At 43.1% G+C, this 21,873-nt stretch overlaps 1 long non-coding RNA gene across 1 annotated transcript; it reads right to left on the minus strand.

Moving 5' to 3' along the window:
• Window positions 1–4,446: 4,446 nt before the first annotated feature.
• On the minus strand, window positions 4,447–21,525 carry LOC142765656 (uncharacterized). Its single transcript, XR_012884347.1, has 3 exons — window positions 21,175–21,525; window positions 20,406–20,664; window positions 4,447–4,662 (listed from the first exon to the last, which is right to left on the minus strand). It is a non-coding gene; the product is annotated as an uncharacterized LOC142765656 (long non-coding RNA).
• Between the last annotated feature and the right edge of the window lie 348 nt (window positions 21,526–21,873).

Raw genomic sequence — 21,873 nt, forward strand, 5'->3', positions numbered from 1 at the left:
CGAGTTGCAACTTGCAAGTTTGCGTAGCTAGGCGATGGGACAAGTTTTTCAAAAAGTACCATGGAAGTTAATGTGCTCAAAGAAGCGCATCGCAAGCTTCCGCTGCGTTGCGAAAAGATAGGAATCTTCCTGGCTTTGAAACACGGAGGAAGGAATGCTTTGAAACATTGTTTCTGTCCTTATTCGCTTCGTCTCGCTTCTAGTGGCCGACTGCCATCAGTTTTGCTAACTTCACCAACAGAACGTGTGTGCCAGGGTTAATATATATATATATATATATATATATATATATATATATATATATATATATATATATATATATATATATATATATATATATATATATATATATATATATATATATATATATATATATATATATATATATATATATATTCACTTGATTGATTTTGTGAGGTTTAACGTCCCAAAACCACCATATGATTATAAGAGACGCCTTAGTGGAGGGCTCCGGAAATTTCGACCACCTGGGGTTCTTTAACGTGCGCCCAAATCTGAGCACAGGGGCCTACAACATTTCCGCCTCCATCGGAAATGCAGCCGCCGCAGCCGGGATTTGAACCCGCAACCTGCGGGTCAGCAGCCGAGTACCCTAGCCACTAGACCACCACGGCGGGGCATATATAAATATAATATATATATATATATATATATATATATATATATATATATATATATATATATATATATATATATATATATATATAATAAGGGAAAGAAGTGTAACGCGTTCGATGCTGAAGCATCGAACGCGTTATTCGAAAGTCGTAGGTTCGATTCCTGCTCACGGCTGGTTATATTTTAATCCACGTTTCTTTCTTCTTATTTACATTCATCGAACGCGTTATTCGAAGGTCATAGGTTCGATTCCTGCTTACGGCTGGTTATTTTTTCATCCACTTTTCTTTCTTCTTATATACGTTCCATTGGTTCTAATAACTTTCCCTGTACATTCCTTGGCATTACTGTCTGTTAGATCTCATTAATATTGTGTTAAAACACGTAAAAACGAGCCCTTAGGTATACACTTCTTTCCCTTATATATATATATATATATATATATCGACAATTACTAGGTTTGCACACACGAATGAAAATGATTCTTACAATTTGCTCAAGAACCGCACACCGACCAGAGAGAGCTGCATTCCTCACCCTGCTAGCGTTTAGTAGGGTCCCTAGAATCATAGAGTTTCCCTAGTTATTCTATTAACTCAATGCTAGGGACCATACCTTTAGGTAGCATAGCATATACAGTAATTGTACACCCTGCCCCGTCCCAAGTTCACTGCCGTGGCCGTAAGGCCACGGCAGTGAACGGCAGCTCAACAGCTGGGGCGTGGGTGTCCACACCAGAGAACGCCCACACAGCGCCCACACTTATCTCATGATCGTGGCAGTTTGGATTACATTTTGGGCTTTCACCGCAAGTGTGCGTTGAAGTTAGAGCACGACGGGGAGTTTAAACGCTCGCTGCAGCGGCCGCGCTTGCCAAAGGAGCACGCAGCTCACTTCAAGTAACAATTGTGAAATTTGTAGCGCTTGTCTGGTATGTAATTGTGCAATCGTTTTGTGCGTCCTTCTTAGGGTTTGAGCAGAGTGCTTTAGTTGGGCTGTGACAGTTGTCAGTTCACGCTCATCCTGTGTACGTTCTTTTCGTGCGTCCTTTCTGCTTGAGGAACGTGCTACAAGTTTCCAGCAGCTTGCCATTCTTTGCACGACATTACAATTAGTTACAATTAGATCTTTAGATCTTGTGGCGAAACTGCACTAAACGCTCGACTACCTTCCACAAGACACGTTTCACTTCTGTGTTGGACCGATTAGTCAAGCTTGTTCTTTTCGTTGTTGAACAGGTTCATTTGAACGTCCACAGCAGCTCTGCTGACGTAGGTTCCATTAGGAATGCCTGACAGCGCGTGTCCGCACAGCTGTTGCAGACGCCCAACTAACAAACGAAGCGAGAGGCGCACACCTGTCAGAAGTCTTTTATTATTGTTGGTTTCATCCATATGGTAGCACTCTTCTTATTAAGACAAGTGGAAAATGCACACAGGCACAATGAACATCAAAACAAGTTAGCGAAGCACACAAAACATTGTAAATCGCTAAAATAGAGCGCCCGCACAGAATAAGGCAACATACACACGCTTTTGTTGACGACAAAATTACCGCGAGTTTTGACGGCAACTTTATAGCAATGGCTACTAGGTGGCCAGACAGAAGCTGGAAAACCGACAACGAACAATACTTATTTCGCTTTTTTACACAACTGTGTATGCCGAATTCTGAAGACTGATTTATTTAAGTTTAGTTTTCCACAAAAGATAGACATTGATTGATGCCTACTTTCATTACACAAGCGCGAAAACGTTTACAGCTTCACTTACAGCCAGAAAAAGTGCCGTTTCAAATCTTTGGCAAATCGAGCCATGGCAAGTCTCGACTGCAGCAGCTCTGCTATTAAAAAAAAGCACCTTTCAAGGAGGGTAGATTTTAAAACATTAGCTTGACAGAAATAGTCTCTTCCATATATCATAGACAATAAGTTACTGTGTACAATGTATTAGGGTATAACCCGAAGTACTAACTACAAATGATGCTGCACAGATTAAAACATAAATTTAGCCTAAATTCTAAATTCTTCACATGTTTTATTGCTTTGAAATAGAGGGGCTTACGTTTTGGTACGAGGTATTTGACAAGAGTACAGGTGGTGTATAAAAAAACTGGATGGATCACAGCAATTCCAAAACAATCTTTGCCACTGATGAAATCATGAAATTTTGTAAGTGCGGATTCATTTAGTTGAAACGACAAATGAGCGTATCGCATCCATCACTCAACTTGTATTGCAGCGTTAATCAAGCATGCCATATATAGGTTTAGCACAAGCATTGAAGTGCCAAGAATACAGATTACTGACAACACAAAGCCAAAACACTGTGATGGCCAACACAGCAATGATCCAGTGACAAATTCTTTATAAGTGCAACAAAGTGTTTGAGCACAAAACAGCAATGAAAGGTCTAAAGCATAATAACCACAGGCAATAAGAGAACAGCTGCAAAGAATCCGACAGTACAAAACAGAGGCAACAGCACTCTTAGCATACAATAAATATAATACTGTACAAATCAACTATACAGAAGCCACCAGTAATGCACAAGTTGGATAAGTAAGGAACAGTTCCTCATGAAAGACAACATTTCATAACTAAATAAGTAAACTTTTAACACTTCGCATTTGAAAGGTCAAAATCTGAGTGATATTACATGAATGTGAAGTTGTAGTGAAGTGGCTTCAATGTGTTGTTTTATAGAACATATTTTGTTACCAATTAAAAAAAACAGAATTACAGGCATCTTGTCTAATTACAAAATTGATAGAAAAGGATTCCAAGATGATGATGAAACAGGCATACTTCTATTCAAGCTTACACTGTTCAATGCTCATTAACTCGGAAATGTTATCTAGATCCCACGCAACAAGGCATTTGCTTTGGTTCCAATTGAGCAGACACAACTTTCTTGCAACAGGATATAGTACTTCGACATTTCAACAGCCTATATACAATGCCTTACAATGCACAGAATTCATGCCACAAACTATTTACAGTTCCAAGTAACATAGCGCACACACGTTTCAATTTGCAATTCTCATCAGCAATTACGCAGAATGCACCTATGTATTTGGTAAATGGCCTACTTGGCAGTAGTATAATGATGCAATGGTTTCAAGTGCGCTATAGTGATTAGCTTGGAGAGGATATTGAGCTTACAATGAGCAAGTGTAGTTGTTCATATGCACAATTACACGAGTTTTCGTTCAGCTCGCATATACTGCAAAGAAGCATAACAAAAAGAGAAAAAATGTTTTGATTACATTAAATGCATACATTGCATGCATGATGATGTTCGAGGGCAAATAATTAATCCATGATATGACGACTAAAACCACAGCTTTAACGTTACACTATGTAGCAACACACCGCCACAGTACTTAAGGATTAACAGTCATAAGTACCTTTACAAAAACTAAAACAAAGCAGCAAGCGGCAGAGCTTTTATTAAAATGACTACTGGCATTCATGCCGACGTAGGTGCTGTCTGAGGTGGGCACTCTGCTTGTATGTCCGGGGGCATGACGGGCACTTATGCGGCCGCTCGCCCGTGTGGACACGCAGGTGAACATTCAAGCTGTATCGTCGAGCGAAGCATTGGCAGCACACATGGCATTTGTACGGCTTCTCGCCTGTGTGGATGCGCATATGCTGCTTCAGTTTGTGCTTTTGCGAGAATTCTTGCGTGCATGCAGGGCATTTATGTGGCCGCACACCCGTGTGGACTCTCAGGTGAACATCCAAGTTGGGTTTTTGAGAGAAGCTTTGAGGGCACAAGTGGCATTTATACGGCCGCTCGCCGGTGTGGGTGCGAAGATGTTTATTCAATGTGGACTTCCGATTGAAGCTGTTCGAGCACAAGTGGCACTGATGAGGCCGCTCGCCTGTATGAACCCTTGCATGATGTTTAACGGAAAACGATTTATCGGTCGTGTAGCCACAAATGTTGCAGCGATGATGGTGTTGCCAATGCGACTTTTCAGCATCCACCGTTCCTGGATTGATGACATACTCCGAAGCTGCACAAAGAGAACAGGTTTAATTAATTGCATTTATTACACCTTATTAGGGCATGAAGGCATTAAATAAGGTGAGGCATAAACAGATTTAAACAAAATTAAAAAATGAAAACAGGAAATTGACAAACGGAATTATTAATAAAGTTTGTGGTGAAAAGGCTAATTACACAGGGTCAAGGCAAAGTGACACAAATATGCATTCATGTGATCAATAATTGACCATTGTTAAGCAAAGAGTGGTTGTAAGAAGGCCTAAACTCCCGCACGCTAAATGTGCATGAAATAGTTATAAATGATAAAATTATGACAGTGACATAAAATGTGTGGAATGAATGTCGCACATGTTCTTTTAGGAGGAGCATACTGCGATCATAGATAAATAAATGTGTAAGTAAAAACAGCAATTATTTTAATACCGTATTATAAATTAGTTAATTGCTGTCTCAGCCTGAGAGATCAATTTACTTTTTGCATAATGGCAGTGCTGACATCGTGATCAGTGATGATCAAACAGCAGATTTTGGGAGAAATCCTATATTGTTCTTTGCATTCTTATCACCCTTCTTTGAGCCTGAATTAAAGGTTAAAGAGTGCTTTCATAGAGTTTCCTTACCACTCCTAGCACTTGTGCCCAAATACTGATAAGCACTTATAATAAATGCCTGAACACATTTAAAGCTCATTTTCGAGTCTATCCACATTACCTGGCACCACTAACTCTTCAAAACTTTATGAGATTTAACCTAGTTCTCTAGCTCAACCACCCTCTGGAAAGCAACCATTGGCAGCACTGAAATCAACTAGGCCAGCCATCAGACACCACCACGATTAAATGAAAAGTGCATTTGGCGAATGCGAAACCATGGAGAGCCATCAGGGGAAGAGAGAGGAAAAATTAAGTGAAAAAAAAAAAGTGTGACGTGCATGCAAAACGCTATATTTTTTTTTCATAATATCTTGTGCGCTTTTGTGGCATTGCTATGGACTGATCGAAGAAGTGGACATTATTTGCCCAGAAAAAAAAAAAAAAACTTCTGTCCCATCAAATAATTGAACCTTTGTTGCACCACTGTCATGCAGATAATCAATCAAAGAAAGCTGTGCGCTAAACTGTTACCTTTTTATACCACTATTGGAGTAAAAACGGGCACACTAAAGTGCTCACAACCACACAGCTTTCCTGAATAAGCTCATCAACTGTCCTTCATGTTCATTTCTTGAAGAACTGAATAAGAAAACCATGTCAATGTGTGTTCACAATTATTTTAGCTCATTGCCCAAGAATAGGATATTTATTTCTTTTTCAGTATCCAAGACCAGTATATATGACGCAAATAATGAATTAAGCCACATTACAGCAGCGTGTAGTAGGCGGTACACAACGTCAATGTCCACAAATTAAAAAAAAATACCAGAAACCTGACATAGTGCAAAAGCACGGACAGTCGCCAAGCACAAATGTCTATTTCATTGGCAGATAGTGTTACACAAGCAATGTTAAGCCAGCTCCGTGCATCCATTCAGCAATGGACAACATACATAAATTACGAGTAGGCTGCTGTCAATGCATTTTATTAGCCAAAAAACTGCTTGCACTGGTCACAGAGTTTCCTAAAGTTAACTAGCGCAAACTCTGGGAGCTGCAATCATTCAGCCACTATGGTAATGATGGGTAGCTCACGGACTTGCCTAGTTCAAAAGGGTTCGTTCTTTCTTTCAAAACAAAACCGTAACGAGCACTAAAGGAAGTCGCAAGTACGATTCGCCGCCCGCAAGTACGAAGACTAGGCAAATGTGTGTACTACCCATCATTCCCATGGTCGCTGAACGATCGCAGCGCCAGAGTGCCTTCCAGTTAATTTTGGGAAACTCTATGGGAAACTCAATGATGTCGCTAGTGTCGCAGAAATCTGTTGCCAGATTAGGGGTCAGTGTTGCCAGAGTGCCACCGAATCTGGCAGCAATATTTTCCCGTAATGTTTTTGCCATAGAGTTTATATACAGAAACACTATGGTTTTCGCACCAGCTTTCACTGCACTGTTGTGCTAGTGTCTGTGGTGTGCCCATGTCACTGGGGCGCCAGCAACCTTCGTGCCGTTTGGAGGTTTTCAGTATTTTGCCAGCGTCCATGGTGTGTCGGTGTCACAACAACACGCCCTCGATCTGGCTTCTGTGACTCGGGCACGCACATAATCGACGCTGCAGGCACAATACCGAGAACCGCGAAGCGGCCCGTAGGTTACTTACTGGCGACCCTGTGATGTGGGCACAACGCGTCGCTGTGGCGTGTGGATGTATTCCACACTTCAGAGACAAGTGCAATGTATCGCAACGCTAGCTGCCCACACAGTGTCCGTACAGCGACGCCCTTCAGTTCCCTTGGTAAACCCGCCGCTGAGGTGCAATGAGCTTCATCGATTTACACGTCACGGACGGCTCTGGATGGCCCCGGACGCCGGCGCCACATTTGTTTTTCTCGGGCACCAACTGGAAGTTCCGCCTACTGGTCCGGGATCGCTCGGACGCATGTTCGTTTTTTGCGTGCCTGGCAGCCTGCGGGCGGCCCGGGACCGCCCGAGCAATTTTTTCCGGGCAGCTGGCATACAGCGCGGTGCGCATGCTGCTCACTATGTGAACCCTGATGAGAGGTGTCATGACTGATCAGTCTCATTGTCACTGAAGTTACACTGGTGGACGAGTCCCCTATGCGACTTCTTAGAATCTGTAGTTGCTGGATGGATGAGACGCTCCCATAGCTGCGTAAAGAAAAGATGGCAGGTTACTCAAAACCAACACAAGCTTGGGAGTTTAAAAGGGCAAAGCATTTGACTATAATGAGTGATTCCGTAGCAAGAAAATCTAAGTTAATTTCAAAGAGCCTGAAATATCTTAGCATGTTGAAGCACACAAGTGTTTTTGCGACTCACACGTATGACATTGGAGCCACTGTAACTGTATTTATGAAACGTAGAACAAATTAGAATAATGTTGATGCACACTACTTCAATCAAGAAGACTTGATGGCAACCAGCAACGAAGTACATCTAGTCAGCCTTCTATATTAGCTCTATAGAGACATATAGAGACATGTGCTTGGTATGCTCTCACCATTAGGAATAAAGAAAGTCAGTTATTAGTTCAACACTGACATTAACAGGCTAAGAGAATGCATAAATTAAGTAACACCAAGTATGACAAAGTGAAAAACAGAATAAGAAGACAATTTAGGACACGCTAAGCAGAATCAAATAATACTTTTTGACAATTACTCACCTTTTAAGAAGTTATACTAACAGTAATGCTTCCAATATTAAACTTTTTAAGTACAAGAGATCACACACTCTTGGAATGCCAAGACAAATTAGCATCGATAGAGGCTCTAAGAAATGAATATGCAAAGACCTACAAAAAACCAATATGTGAGCATCATTGAAGGAGATCGTACGGTGTGCCAAGCACATCACTGAGAGAATCGATTGAAAGTATGCAAGATAACCACAAAGTACCAGAACACAACAAATTCAAGAAAGAACAGTAGAGAGCAGGTGTTCAGAAAAACATTCTCCACCCAAGAGCAGTGGCAGAGTCTATCGATATTTCCCATCATGCACCTAGTAAAGAAAAGATGGAAAAAATACTACATACAGTGTAAAAAATCACAAGCAACGTCATCATGCCAGCAGATATTGACACAAAAATGATTTTACTATTGAATTAAATTTGAATTGAGCTAGGTTTGTTATGAGATTTGCGATGTTTCTGCTTTCAAGGTTGGTTATAGTACTAGAAGCATCTACTGCATTAATATCGCTAAACTGAAGCTTCTATGCATATCATACACAAACTTCTTTCTGAAATCACAACACTTAAAAGTGAAAATGTACTTAGCAAGGCTCAATAGTTCAATGCTTCTGTAGTACTGCTGACATAAATTTACATACTCTAGCTCACCTCGTAGCAACAAATCCTGCTTTTTATATGCACAAGTTATTTGCCAGAAGCCTTCATAAATGCTTTGGTGCATATTAAAAATTAACAAAAGAGACGACTTGCAGCTGTACAATCAACAGCCCCATTTTTGCTTCCGAAAGGATATGTTTTCCTTCCACCACTTGCAGCACTATTGACAGAACACTGCTACTTCGTACAAAATAAATACAATATTCAATAATGCTCCACTGAAGAGGTGACCTTATAAACAGATGCTACATTTAGTTTTAAGTTTACTGCTCTTGATGTACCATAAAAACCCGAGATAATTCCACCCCACCCCACCCCCCACCTCCTTTTTTTTTTTTCGAGGGAAAGAGTTGATAAAAAGGATCAGTAAACAACCCCCGAGGTCCAAAAGTTGTAATGAATGCAAAAATGTGCATTTTCGCTGTGTGAACATGCTGCTGAAAGAATTTTGCGAATACGTGCTACAACAAGGAAGTTACAGGGGCTAGAGCATCTGTTTCGGCTGGTTTCAAATTTTTGCGCAGTATCACCACCCTTCTTCACTGCAGGGAGGTGGAAGACTTAATCCACCATCGCGACTCCACCCACTTCAAAAAAGTGACACGACGTGAGCGCTACCTCATTGGCGTACAGTGAACAATGGAGCAGAACATCTTCCACTTGATCACGTGACATAGCAATGCGGGGAGGAGGCTCGATGCGAGGAAAATTCTTCCTCTAGTCAAAGTAGTAAGACACCTCTCTATCTCGGAGGATTTTGTTCTGGGAATACCGCTTCTCCCAGTAGTGTCAGGCTCTATAGAATAGCAGAGGGCAGCACAGGAGAATGAAAACGCAAAATACTCTGGTCAAACCTGCATTTACTCGGGACCAAGGCGCCACTTTGTAGAGCAAAGAACCAATCGATGAGCTCAGTGGTGTCTAGGGTTGCCCATGAGAGAATTCACACCACTGCTCATACAAGGGGGATAGGTCAGATGAAAAGAGGCACAGGAATTCTTTTTTGAAATGTAGGGTCTCCGCAGTCTGTAATATCCTGTAATATTAAAAAAAATTTATCACAGTGGTCTGCTGTATGAATTAGTGAGCTTGTTTGGGAGGTCCAAAAATGAACCGGAGCCCATCTACTGGCCCTTTAATGCATCATTGCATATATGCAAGATAATTAAAACACAAAGCCATGCATGAGAAGTAACATCACATCTTCAACAAAGGGTGGATGGCAGGAATTCAGAATATAACTGCATCGAACAGTCACTTCACAGTCCGATATTTGCGAGATGGACCTAAGAAACGAAAAAGAGGGAAAAAAATATGGTAGTACTACTAGCAGTGAACAGTATTACCACTAACATCACAAGGCCTAGAAATACTGGTGTTATCCAAATAATAATTATCATCATTGATTGATTGATATGTGGGGTTTAACGTCTCAAAACCACCATATGATTATTAGAGACGCCGTAGTGAAGGGCTTCGGGAATTTCGACCACCTGGGGTTCTTTAACATGCACCCAAATCTGAGCACACAAGCCTACAACATTTCCGCCTCCATCGGAAATGCAGCTGCCGCAGCCGGAAGTCGATCCCGTGACTTGCAGGTCATAATTATTATCGCCACCAGCCTGACTACGCCCACTGCAGGGCGAAGGCCATAGTCTGCAAATCTGTCCAATCTTGTAATTTCTGCTGCCACGTTATACTTGCGAACTTTTTAATCTCATCGGCTACTTAATTTTCTCTCTCCCTGTTGTGCGTTTGCCTTCTCTAGGAATCCATTCAGTTCACCTAATGACCAGCAGTTATCCTGCCTGCTGTTGCGAAGCGCGCCTCCGACGACGTTACGAAGGGCGCCACGAATCTCACCACTGCAACCTCTGTTTACGAAAGACGGCGACGCCAACACGGTCCCGAAGGCGCCACTGCTTCGAACTCCGCCGAGAAGGTCACCAGCCGTTTGGTAGCGTAGGTTTCTCAGCTCGCGACTGCTTATGCGCAGAGCTGATAGACGAGCGGACGAGACGACGGTGAGTTAAACAAGGTTTATGTACAGCATATATACAGAGGCGTTACAAATTCGGCACTGGGGCCGACAGCTTAGAGACCCGAAGAGCCGAGCTCTCCTCTCTAACACATAGGCCTGCCCTGACACACATGTCTACTACTCGCGACGCGCCGCAGGGCTTCTTTTATATGCACCGGGTGGATTCTTTGAGTAACCAAATGTCCAACCAGAAGCGCCGCTTGTCCTGAGGTCAGACTCCTCCAATGGGGTCGCCGCTGGGCCGCGTCTTCTCATCGAATCTGGAGCCGCTGCGCTGCACGTGGATGCACCCAAGGACGAGTGACGTCGCCACGCATTGCGTCAGATTCGCCAGACAGGAAGGCGCCCGCTCGCTGGCTGACGTGACTCACTGAAAGTGCGCGGCAGAAAGGCACCACCGCGTGATGACGCCGTTGAGTTGTTCGCGTCAGGCGGGCTCGCGTGCTGGCCTTGACACAGATTGACTTTTTTTCAGCGGCATGGACGTTCGCTGTGGACTCGCAGGCATAACACTACGTGCCTGGCCCATGTCTATATCTTCTTCTGGATTACAACTACGATATCCTCAACCCCAGTTTGTTCCCTGACTCAATACGCTCTCTTCTCGTAAGGTTACACCTATCAGTTTCCTTCTCATTGCTCACTGCGTCGTTTTCAATTTAAGCTGAACCCTCTCTATAAGCCCTCGGGGTTTCTGCTTCGTAGGTAGGTACCGGCAAGATATAGCTGTTATATACCTTCCTCTTGCAGGTTAGTGGCAGATTACCATTTATGATTTGAGAATGCTTGCCGAATGTGGTCCACCCCATCCTTATTCTTCTAGTTATTTCACTCTCATGGTTCGGCTACGCAGTTAATACATCTCCTACTTAGGCATATTCCTTTACAATTTTCATGCTACTTTTGGTTCCCTTTAATGGGAGATGTATTTTTTTTTTCAATTTGCGCAACAGCATTTACGGGCACCGGCGGCGGCAGCAGTGGTAGCGGCGGAGCGGACAACTACGGTACAGCTTTCGCTGCGAAAAATCTTGCACCTATGTTGTGTTGCGCTATCCAGATAACGGGCCGCTCCTACACTTCAACGAAAAATGACGGCGCACCCATAAACACGTCTAGCTAGCTCACTGTCGTGTCCAAACAGATAGCTGCAACGCAGACAAGATTGCCAGCTGATGCATCAGCACGCGAAACAAATTACTTCGATGATAAACTTAACGACGAAAAGCAGCGGTGTCACCCTACAGCTTCGCTGTGCGTGCTACATGTGCAGTAAAGCTTTCGATAAACCTTAGAAGTTTGCAGCCGCGAAACAATAAAAACAATCACGAAAGGCAGAGTACCGGTACTACACTTCGCGTTGCACCAATGCTTCGAGAACGTTCAGCAAATCTTGGTCCACAGTACAAACCAGCAGGTAAGGATGTGCATTGAAACTTGCCGCAGCGGACCGCCGCTAAAATATGATACAGAACACGTGAGTAAACATCACGTTTCCACCTGACACCTCGAGACCTTGAAGAGCGCGCTACAGCCACGGCCGCCAGCTACAGCCCACAGTGAAACCATGGATGGATGGACGGATTGGTGTGGCCCGTGGGTGTGGCTGTACCCTTTAGATCGGGTAAGGTCCCTAGATGAAACAAAAAGTAGCGTCACTCATTGTTCTCGAGCCGTCCTCCTCACTCTCTCAATTACTCCTCTCTTTCTCTGCCATGCGGGTCTGTAATTAGTGCATTCCTCGCACGTGATCTTGCAAATGGCTGGTGGTGTTATTTATCGTTATGCAAAAGGTTCGAAACGAGCACGCATGCACATACAACTCCAGCTGGATTCTTGCCGTGACCAAAGACGAAATCGTAGCCAGGACATAAACTGAACAGGAGGGGCGTTTCAGTGTGCTCCAAGTCGACCGAGATTGTTTCGTAGTGCTCATTATATGCAATATCCGCGTTTTTCAACAATGCTGCGTTGCCGTAAAACAACGAAAAACGCTTTCGCTCTCTTCAGCTTACATTGTGCTATCCGAAATGAAGCATGCCGTGAAGTATAGCTATGAAACATTTCACGCGAACGCTTTCGTGCAACTCCGTCAATGTACGTCGACGCGGATCTGCGAAATGAGTTTATTTGTCGGTTTTTATTGAAACGCCAGGCGCGCGTCTAATGCGCGTCTAGTGCACGCCAGTTTGTACAAATACTTGTGTGTATGCTCGTATACAGAGCAGCTGGAGGGTGTAATCAACGCACCTTCAGAAACATTTCAGGCTTGACCAGTGCACGAATGAGCCGAAACGCGCTGCTTCGAGACACCTCACCAGTAGAAGTCTCACTTTTCAGAAAGTTCCGAGCACCGCATCAGAATCACCTGGCATCATGATTGTCCATGGGCACATTAAAGAAAAACCTTCATCGCAGGGCTCCTAGTCAAGTGTTCGTACCAGTCTGGCCGTAGTTTTTTCTTGCGTGTGCACAAGCCGGCTGTAATCGCTCGTCGCAGCGTCACTGACAGGATTGAGCAAGAAGCGCGTTCACTGTGTCACAGCACGAACAAAACGCATTCGGAGAACTCGACGAACTACGATGAACGATGCGAGACGCCATAACTAGTGGTGTAAAATATAAAACTGCACAACGTTGCCAGATCAGTAACGCACATCCCGCTTGCTCTTGTGTTGTACCATTTATGTTCATAAAGTTAACCGTTTCTTGTACGACTCATTTCGTTCCAAATTGTTTCATTTACACCTATTCGTCGTAGCAGCTGAAGTCAAACTTTTGTTTTTTTTATGAAACATTTGAACCTTCTAGGGGGCGCTCCAAGAACATTGGTGAGTGGTTTCGGCAAACAGGGAGCTTTGGACTCTGGGTTTTCCTTCCTCCGTGGGGTAAAACGATGAAGTTCGAGGTGGTCAACCTGAACCGAAACCTGGTCCATGCAGGCCGCAACAGGGCGTTTGTGTCTGACGGCATACACTTCAGTAACCGTCTAGCTGAGCATGTAGGGCACCGATTGGCAGCCCGCGTGGTGGCTTTTTTGGGGGGAGGCCGAACGTTCAAGAAGAAGGCGGACTGAGTGGAGGGGGTGGCGAAAGGCAGGAAGGAGGGGGCACTGATGCACGGCGGCGGAAACACAAAGGAAAGAAAAGGAAAATAAACCGGGAGATTAAAATTAGTTATATAAACATGCTAGGCGGCCGCAAGCAGGAAAAATGGATTGAGATACAAACCCAACTCGAGAAAGAAGAAATTGACGTGTACGCCCTGACCGAAACCCACCTGAGAGATATGGAGGAGCCACCAGTGATGGATGACTACGTATGGGTGGGGTGCAACAGGGCAGCGGGAGAAAGGAAGGGTGGAGGCGTGGGCATGTTGATTAGGCGAGGAGGGAATTGGCAGAGGGAAAATCAGGGCTGTAAGGAGCACTTATGGGTTAATGGAACGGCGGGGGGAAAAAAGACACGGTTGGGAGTGGCCTATCTGTGGACAGGGAATGACGCCAGAGAACAAAATAAAGAGTGGGTGGACTGCCTCAGGAAGGACATAAAAAAATTTAAAGAATCTGGCGAGGTGATATTAGTAGGAGATTTAAATGCCCACATTGAGGATCTAGATGGATATACAGACTATAACGGGGCAATGGTTATCGATATGTGTGAAGAACAGCAACTGGTAATAGTTAACCGGGAACATAAATGCGACGGGCAGATAACGTGGCAAAGCGGCAGTAGACAGTCTTGCATAGACTACGGCCTGGTCTCAGAGCACACGTACGAGCGGTTGAACCAAATGACGATAGATGAAGAAGGAGAAAACAGTCTGGGCAGCGACCACAGGCGTATAATCCTGAAATTTGACAGTGGGGGGGCTAGGACGAAAACACAGGAGGTTGGGCTCCCGAAAGTAAGCGAAAAGCAGATAGCAGACATCGTCAATAGCATCGAAAGAGAATTAGAAGCACAGCCAACAAAGGTGTGGGAATATGACGAGGTTGTTAGCTGTATACAAAAGAAAATAAACAAAGTAAGGAAAAAAACCGCTGGAGGGGTAAACGGAAACCACGAAGCTGGTGGGACAAGGAAATTAAACTGGCTATTGAAAAGCGACGACGGGCCTCTAGACTGCACAGAAAAGCAAAGCAAATGGGATATCAGGATGATGAGGTGCAGTTACGGTGGAGCCGGTACCGAGAAAAGAAATTTGAGGTGCAGAAACTAGTACAAGCGAAGATTAAAGCTGCGAGTGAGAAATGGGTATCAGACATACGTAAGAAGGATAAGAGCGCCCCCCCCCCCAAATTCTGGAACCATTTGAAAGCATTGGGAACGACGACTAAAGAGATGCAGACTCAGATACAGGACGGGGACGGTAACGTTCTCCTGGGGGACAGCGCATTAGAATACCTACATGGAGTCATAGGAAATACTTTCGGCCAAGCACGCGAGAGGGCGGCTAACTGGACACAGGTGGCAAATAAAAGAGTGGCAGATGAAAAATTTAATATCGAATTTTTGGACTTGAAAAAGGCAGAACACAGTGTTCCCAAAAGTACAGCAACAGGGCCGGATGGAATCCCGATAGAGATTATCAACCATTTGGGACCAGCGGGACAGGCGCACTTGTATGGAGCCATCGAGCGCGCTATAAAATCCAAGAGGATTCCTGCGCACTGGCGCGAAAGTAGAATGAGTTTGATCTACAAAGGCAAGGGAGAAAGGGACAAGGCGAGCTCTTACAGGCCGATTACAGTCACGTCAGTGCTCTATAGATTAGCTATACAAGCCATCAAAGCCGAGTTGTTGAAGTGGGTTGAAAGTAACGGTACTTTAGGGGAACTGAAAAATAGATTTAGGCCGGGTCGACGCTTGGAAGACAATCTTTTCGTCATAACCCAGACCATCGAAATTTCGGCAGCACAGGGCAGACCAACATGGCTACTGTTTTTGGACATAAAGGGTGCCTATGACAACGTGGACAGGGGATTGCTGTGGCATATAATGGAAGAGGAGGGGATTGGGTCGGAATTTGTAGGGCTGCTAAGGGCAATATATGAGGATAACAAGGCACACATTACATGAGAAGGGCGTACATACACAGAGCCCGTGTACATTCGAAGAGGTTTAAAACAGGGGTGCCCTCTTTCGCCATTGCTGTTCACACTGTACATTAGAGGAATGGAAAGACGACTAGAGGAGAGTGCATTGGGCTTCGATTTGTCACACCGAAGCAATCGAGTGTTAGTGGAGCAACGGATTCCAGGATTGATGTACGCAGACGATATAGTGCTGCTGGCGGATAATGCGGAAGAACTTCAAAAACTGGCTGACATATGTGGTGATGAGGCAACGTACCTAGGCCTACATTTTAACCCACAGAAATCTGGAGTCATGGTGTTCAACGAGGAAGCTCATGTAGCACCAATAAGGATACAACAGGAAGACATACCATTAGTAAATAAGTACAAATACTTGGGGATCTAGCTTAATGAAGGAAAAGGCTACCTGAATGCTCGTGAAGAACACCTCAAACTGAAAGGGAGACGAAATGCAGCAGTAATGAAACATAGAGCACTTTGGGGACACAATAAGTACGAGGTAGTACGAGGCATCTGGAAAGGGGTAATGGTGCCGGCGCTCACGTTCTCTAATGCCGTATTATGCTTAAAGTCAGATATCCTGTCGGGGCTGGAGGTTAACCAAAAGGCAGTCGGCAGGTTTCAAAGTTTCAAAGTTTATTTGCAGGAAAAAAAAATACAAAAAACTTCCCTGCGGGAGGCAAAGACTAAAGGCTAAATAGCCTGACGAGGTCTTGACCTCCTGATACAGTCTGCATCAGTGCCATATTACACATATTCACACATCAGTAACATACATATACAAATAAGTGACATTATACATATCTTATTTAGTTACATAGCTTATTTCTACATGATATACATTCAGAATATGTTTTACATAAACAGGAAACAATTTTGGTATCAAACGATTCTGTTTAAGTATCATTGTTCACAGTAAGAAAAAAATCAACTCAGTATACAAGTATTCCTAAATATAAAAGCCTATGGATCTACTATGTCTTTAGTCAAAAGAAGAAAGGATTTATGATGACATTTAAATTGTTTAGTTTTCAGAGTAAAGTCTATATTCGATTCGTGAAGGTTTAGCAATTGTATGATCTTATAATCAATAGCCTGCTTGCCATAGTTCGTGCGTATTTTCTTAGTTTTGCGGGTAGAATTTCTGAAGCCATATGTTGTTGATACAGTGCGTGGAAAGGAATCCTGTAGTTTATGTTTGTGGATGTGTTGCATCAGTTTAAGATTATATACTTTTTTAGCAGATAGAATTCCATGTTTAAGAAAAAGCGGCTGAGTGTCTAAGTCCTTGGGGTGACCTTTATATTTTTCTATTACACGGAGCGCGCGCTTTTGCAAGATTAATATTCGATCGTAATTGGTCTTAGTTGTTGTTCCCCATACAAGCATTCCGTATAGAAGCTTGGAGTAAAACATGCTATAATATAATGATTTACATAACCATGAAGGGAGGAGGAAAGCAATTTTACTCAAGCACCCTACAGAACGAGCTAGATCTACCAAGAGACTATTTACGTGCGGTGTCCATGTTAAGTGCTCATGAAACCAGACTCCAAGGAATTTTTGTGTGCTGACTTGTTCGAGTCGCTGATTGTCAAACAAGATTACTATATTATCACTGATGTGCTTGTTAATGGGCCTGAACATAATAAATTTTGTTTTTTGTGTGTTTAATTTTAGTTTGTTTTTTGTTAGCCAGCCTGAAAGTTTCGAGAGATATACATTTGTCGAAGCTTCTACTTCCTGAATGGTGGAGCCTGTGAAAAATATACTTGTGTCGTCAGCGAACATTTTAATTTCGGGTGTATACTGAACCTCTGTAATATCATTTATATATAAAAGGAAAAGCACGGGGCCTAAAATGGACCCCTGCGGAACTCCTTTCTTTACGCTTAAATAGTCTGACTTTTTACTGTCTATGCTAACAAATTGTTGTCTGGATGATAAATAGCTTTTAAATAAATCAGAGACTATTCCACGAATTCCATAGCGGCTTAATTTCAACAGTAAGATATTATGGTCAACAGAATCGAACGCTTTACGCAAGTCAAGGAAGACACCTAACGTGAACATTTTATTTTCAATATTTTCTATTATGCGGCTTTTTACATCAATTAGTGCCTCTTCCGTGGTTTTATTTTTGCGAAAACCATATTGATGCGGTGATAAGATATTGTACTTCTCAAGATATTTCATAAGGCGCGTATTTATACATTTTTCATAAATTTTTGAGAATACAGGTAATACGGATATCGGACGATAGTTTGTTAATTCAGTAGTGTTGCCACCTTTATGAATGGGTGTAACTTTGGCCACCTTAAGTTTTGTTGGAAAGATTCCAATAAGAAAGGAATAATTTACCAGATATGCTAATACGGGGCTAAGTATAGATGCGACAGCCTTAACTGGAGCCACCCTTACGTCATCATAACCACTCGCAACGTTTGTCTTTAGTTCTTTTATATATCGGTAGACTTCCTCGGGTAATACTTCGTGTAGTACGAGAGAGTTCATGCAACTACTTGTTTCATCTTCATATTGTGTTGAGTCTTCATCACAAACAGCCACATTTACAAAGTATTGGTTAATTGCGTTTGCCAGTTCCTTACCCTCCAGAATGATATTGTTGACTTTTACTTGTTTAGGTGTATTTGACGTTGCTGTTCTCCCAGTTAAGGAAATAACTTGTTTCCATATTTTTGCCGGTTCTGATTTTATACGTGAGAAGGTGGCTTCATAATAGGCAAGTTTAGCCTTCCTAGTGTCACTATTTAGTTTGTTGCGGAATCGCTTGAATTCACGCAATATTGCAATATCTCTAGTAGCAAGAAACCTGTGAAAAAGCGCGTTTTTCTGCTTGATTCGTTTCAGGAGGTCACTGTTTATCCATGGTTTTCTGTTCTTACCCTTTCGTGTTCTCATCTGTTGTATCGGGAAAGCAATATCGTAGCACTCAAGGAAAATAGCTAGGAAAGTATTATATGCGCTATCTGGGTTGCATTGCACATACACAGGTGACCAGTCAGCACGTTCAATTAATTCGGTAAACTTAAGCAGTGATTTGTCATCAATATATCTATACCGCGCGATATTTGGACATTTAATTTTGTGCTGCAGGTTTTGTGTAGAAATGTAGATAGGTAGGTGGTCACTTAGGTCTGAGCACAGTATGCCCGAGGTGTAATCGCAGCTATTTAGGCTTGTTATACAGACGTCAAGTGACGTGGAACTATTGTGAGTAATACGGGTTGGATATATAATGGCATTCCGACATCCATATGATGCTACAAGGTTTTTCAAGTCAAGCGCGTACAGCTCTTCACTCATCATATTAATATTTACATCACCCATGATAAAATATGGTTTTTTTATCTCATTAAAACAATGCATGAGGTTTTCCATATGACTGAGAAAATGCCTCTTATATCCAGTTGGGGGTCTATACACCACGGCAAGTACAAAAGAATTTGTTTCTATTGCTAGGCACTCTATGTCACCATTACTCACAGAAAGATCATCAAGCATTTGAAAACAATATCGCTGCCGCAAGTATATAGCCAACCCTCCACCTCTTCCTGCGCGATCCAAGCGTGCTATATTATAGTTAGTGAACTGAGGAGACATGTCAGTATTACACAGCCATGTCTCTGTAAACAATATTGCATCGATGTCCACGTGAAGAGAACTCATAAAGACATCAAATGCTTCATGCTTGTTCCTAATACTTCTTATATTTTGATGTAGTATGGTAAAGGAGGCATCATTAATTATTGGTATTGTTGTTTCTATAGTAGACATGGTGAAAAAAAATCCGCCTTCTCTTCTCCTTCCCTTCCCCTTTCTTTACTTAATGAGACCTAAATCAATTGGGCTTGTTATCCGGATTACATCTGACGTTTCATCTTTGCGCGCAAGAATTTTTCCTCCACTAGACCATACGAATTTCCATTTTGCAGATTTCTTTTTTGCTATGGCTGCGCCAAGAAGCTGCTTGTTCTGTCGCGTCAGGTGCTCGTTAACATAAATAACGCTTTCCGCTCCCTCGTAATCGAGGTGACTAGAAAGGATCCTTTGTTTCTTTGCTTTTGCGAGCACCGCATTACGTTTGTTGCGCGAGATGAGCCGGACAACGATGTTCCGTTCATTCCTTTTTGCCGTCGACACCCTGTGACAGATGTCGATGTCACTGTCAGATATTGGCTCGCCCACAAGCTCACCTATCTTTTTCACGACGATAGTTGAGTCAAGTTCCTCTGGTGCACCCTTTATCTCAAGATTGTTACTTCTTTGATATTGCTCAAGTTCTTCAACTTTCTTTTCAAGCCGATGATTCTCGGCTTTTAGTTTTTCGTTCTGAGAAACCAGTTCTTTTACTTCCGCTCTTAGTGCCCTGATATCGGTTCCTATTTTCTTTACTTCATCGCATGTATCGCAGCAAAATTTCAGGCTTTCTTTTAGTGACCTTATCTCGGCACGTATTTCCCGTTGAAAATCAGAGATTAACGTTGCGATTTCTTTCTTGTCACCCTTACTCATGATAGGAACTTTACTTGACAAGTACAAAAAAAAAGAAAAAAAAATGTTTGTCCGGCAGCAGTGCAAAAAGCAAGAAAAGTAGTCGAGGGATACCTCTTTCTTACCTGCAAAGAATTGCAGATGTATTTTTGCCGTCTGATCGCTTTGTGCACCGCTGCCGGACTGTGTGGGAGACGAGAATCTCAGCGCTTATAAAGCCAGCCGAGGATCAGCTGACAGCCTTCTGCGCCGACTCCGTGTTATCTTGTTCCAGCAATCAGGCCAGCAGCGTCACGATGCCGGTTCTCGATGTGCTGCGGGCCATACGTCGATGAAGGGTAGTTTTGCCGTAGCGTCCAACCGAAGCGTACACGTGGAAATTTCCTGCAAAGAATTGCAGATGTATTTTTGCCGTCTGATCGCTTTGTGCACCGCTGCCTGCACCGCTGCCGGAGGTTAGCTCTGGGAGCTCACAGTAAGACTACAAACGAGGCTGTACAAGGCGATATGGGTTGGGCTTCATTTGAGGCGAGGGAAACACAAAGTAAAATACGGTTTGAGGAGCGACTTAGACATTTAGATGAGAAGAACTGGGCAGCCAGAGTGCACAGATACCTGTACCTGAAAAGTGTGGACACCCAATGGCGGAAGAGGACGCGAAAGCTGGAGACTAAATATAACTTGACCGCGGCAAATAAGCAAAGGGCGCCAGTTAAAAAGCAAGTGAGGGAAGCAGAGACGCTCATGTGGAAAGAGAGGATAGAAAAGAAGGGATCGCTGGAAATCTACAAGGCAAGCAAACAAGAGATCCGGAAAGAGAACTTTTATGACAACAATAAAGGTAGTGCGTTGCTCTTTGAGGCGCGGGCTGGCTGCTTGAGAACTCTAACTTACAGGAGCAAATATTCGTCACAGGATGAGACATGTGTTGGATGTGGCATAAATAAAGAAACAATCGACCACATAGTCATGGAATGCCAAAAGATTCAGCCGGATAGAAATGGGGGGAAGGTCACACTTCCTGAGGCGCTGGGCTTCGCGGTTGATGGAAGCATTAACTGGTCAGCAGTAGGTAGTACTAAGCAGCGGCTGGAGTATTGGTGGAGGAAAAGCAGAGAAGTCGATAAAATAACATCCCAGCCAAGAGTAGCGGCTGGGCAAAATTAAAAAGACATCCGAGTTGAGGGACAAAATTTAAACTCGAACTATTAAGGTAGGCTAGATGGCGCATGCCGTCACCCCGATTCAAAGGAGAGGCCTTTAATCATCATCATCATCATGAGGAACAAAGGGAAAGGAAAGGGAACCTTGGAAACTTGTTTCATCTAGAGACCTTGAGATCGAGCGGTGGCTAACGCCACCTAGCCATATTACTTAGTGAGCCACCAACTAGATTTATCTTTTTTTTTTCCTTTAAATAGTGAACTGGTACTTTGCAGTGAATGGTTTAACCAGAAAACAGTTGGTAGCGCTACGGCGCCAACTGGCGCTACTGAACACACGCAAAAAAAGTTGTAATGGACTAACAGTACAGTTGCATATAAAATAATAATTTCTTGTAATAAATCCTTGAGGTGCTACTTATTATTTGGT

Source organism: Rhipicephalus microplus, chromosome 6 (genome assembly GCF_043290135.1).
Source record: "Rhipicephalus microplus isolate Deutch F79 chromosome 6, USDA_Rmic, whole genome shotgun sequence".
NCBI classification, from domain to species: domain Eukaryota; kingdom Metazoa; phylum Arthropoda; class Arachnida; order Ixodida; family Ixodidae; genus Rhipicephalus; species Rhipicephalus microplus.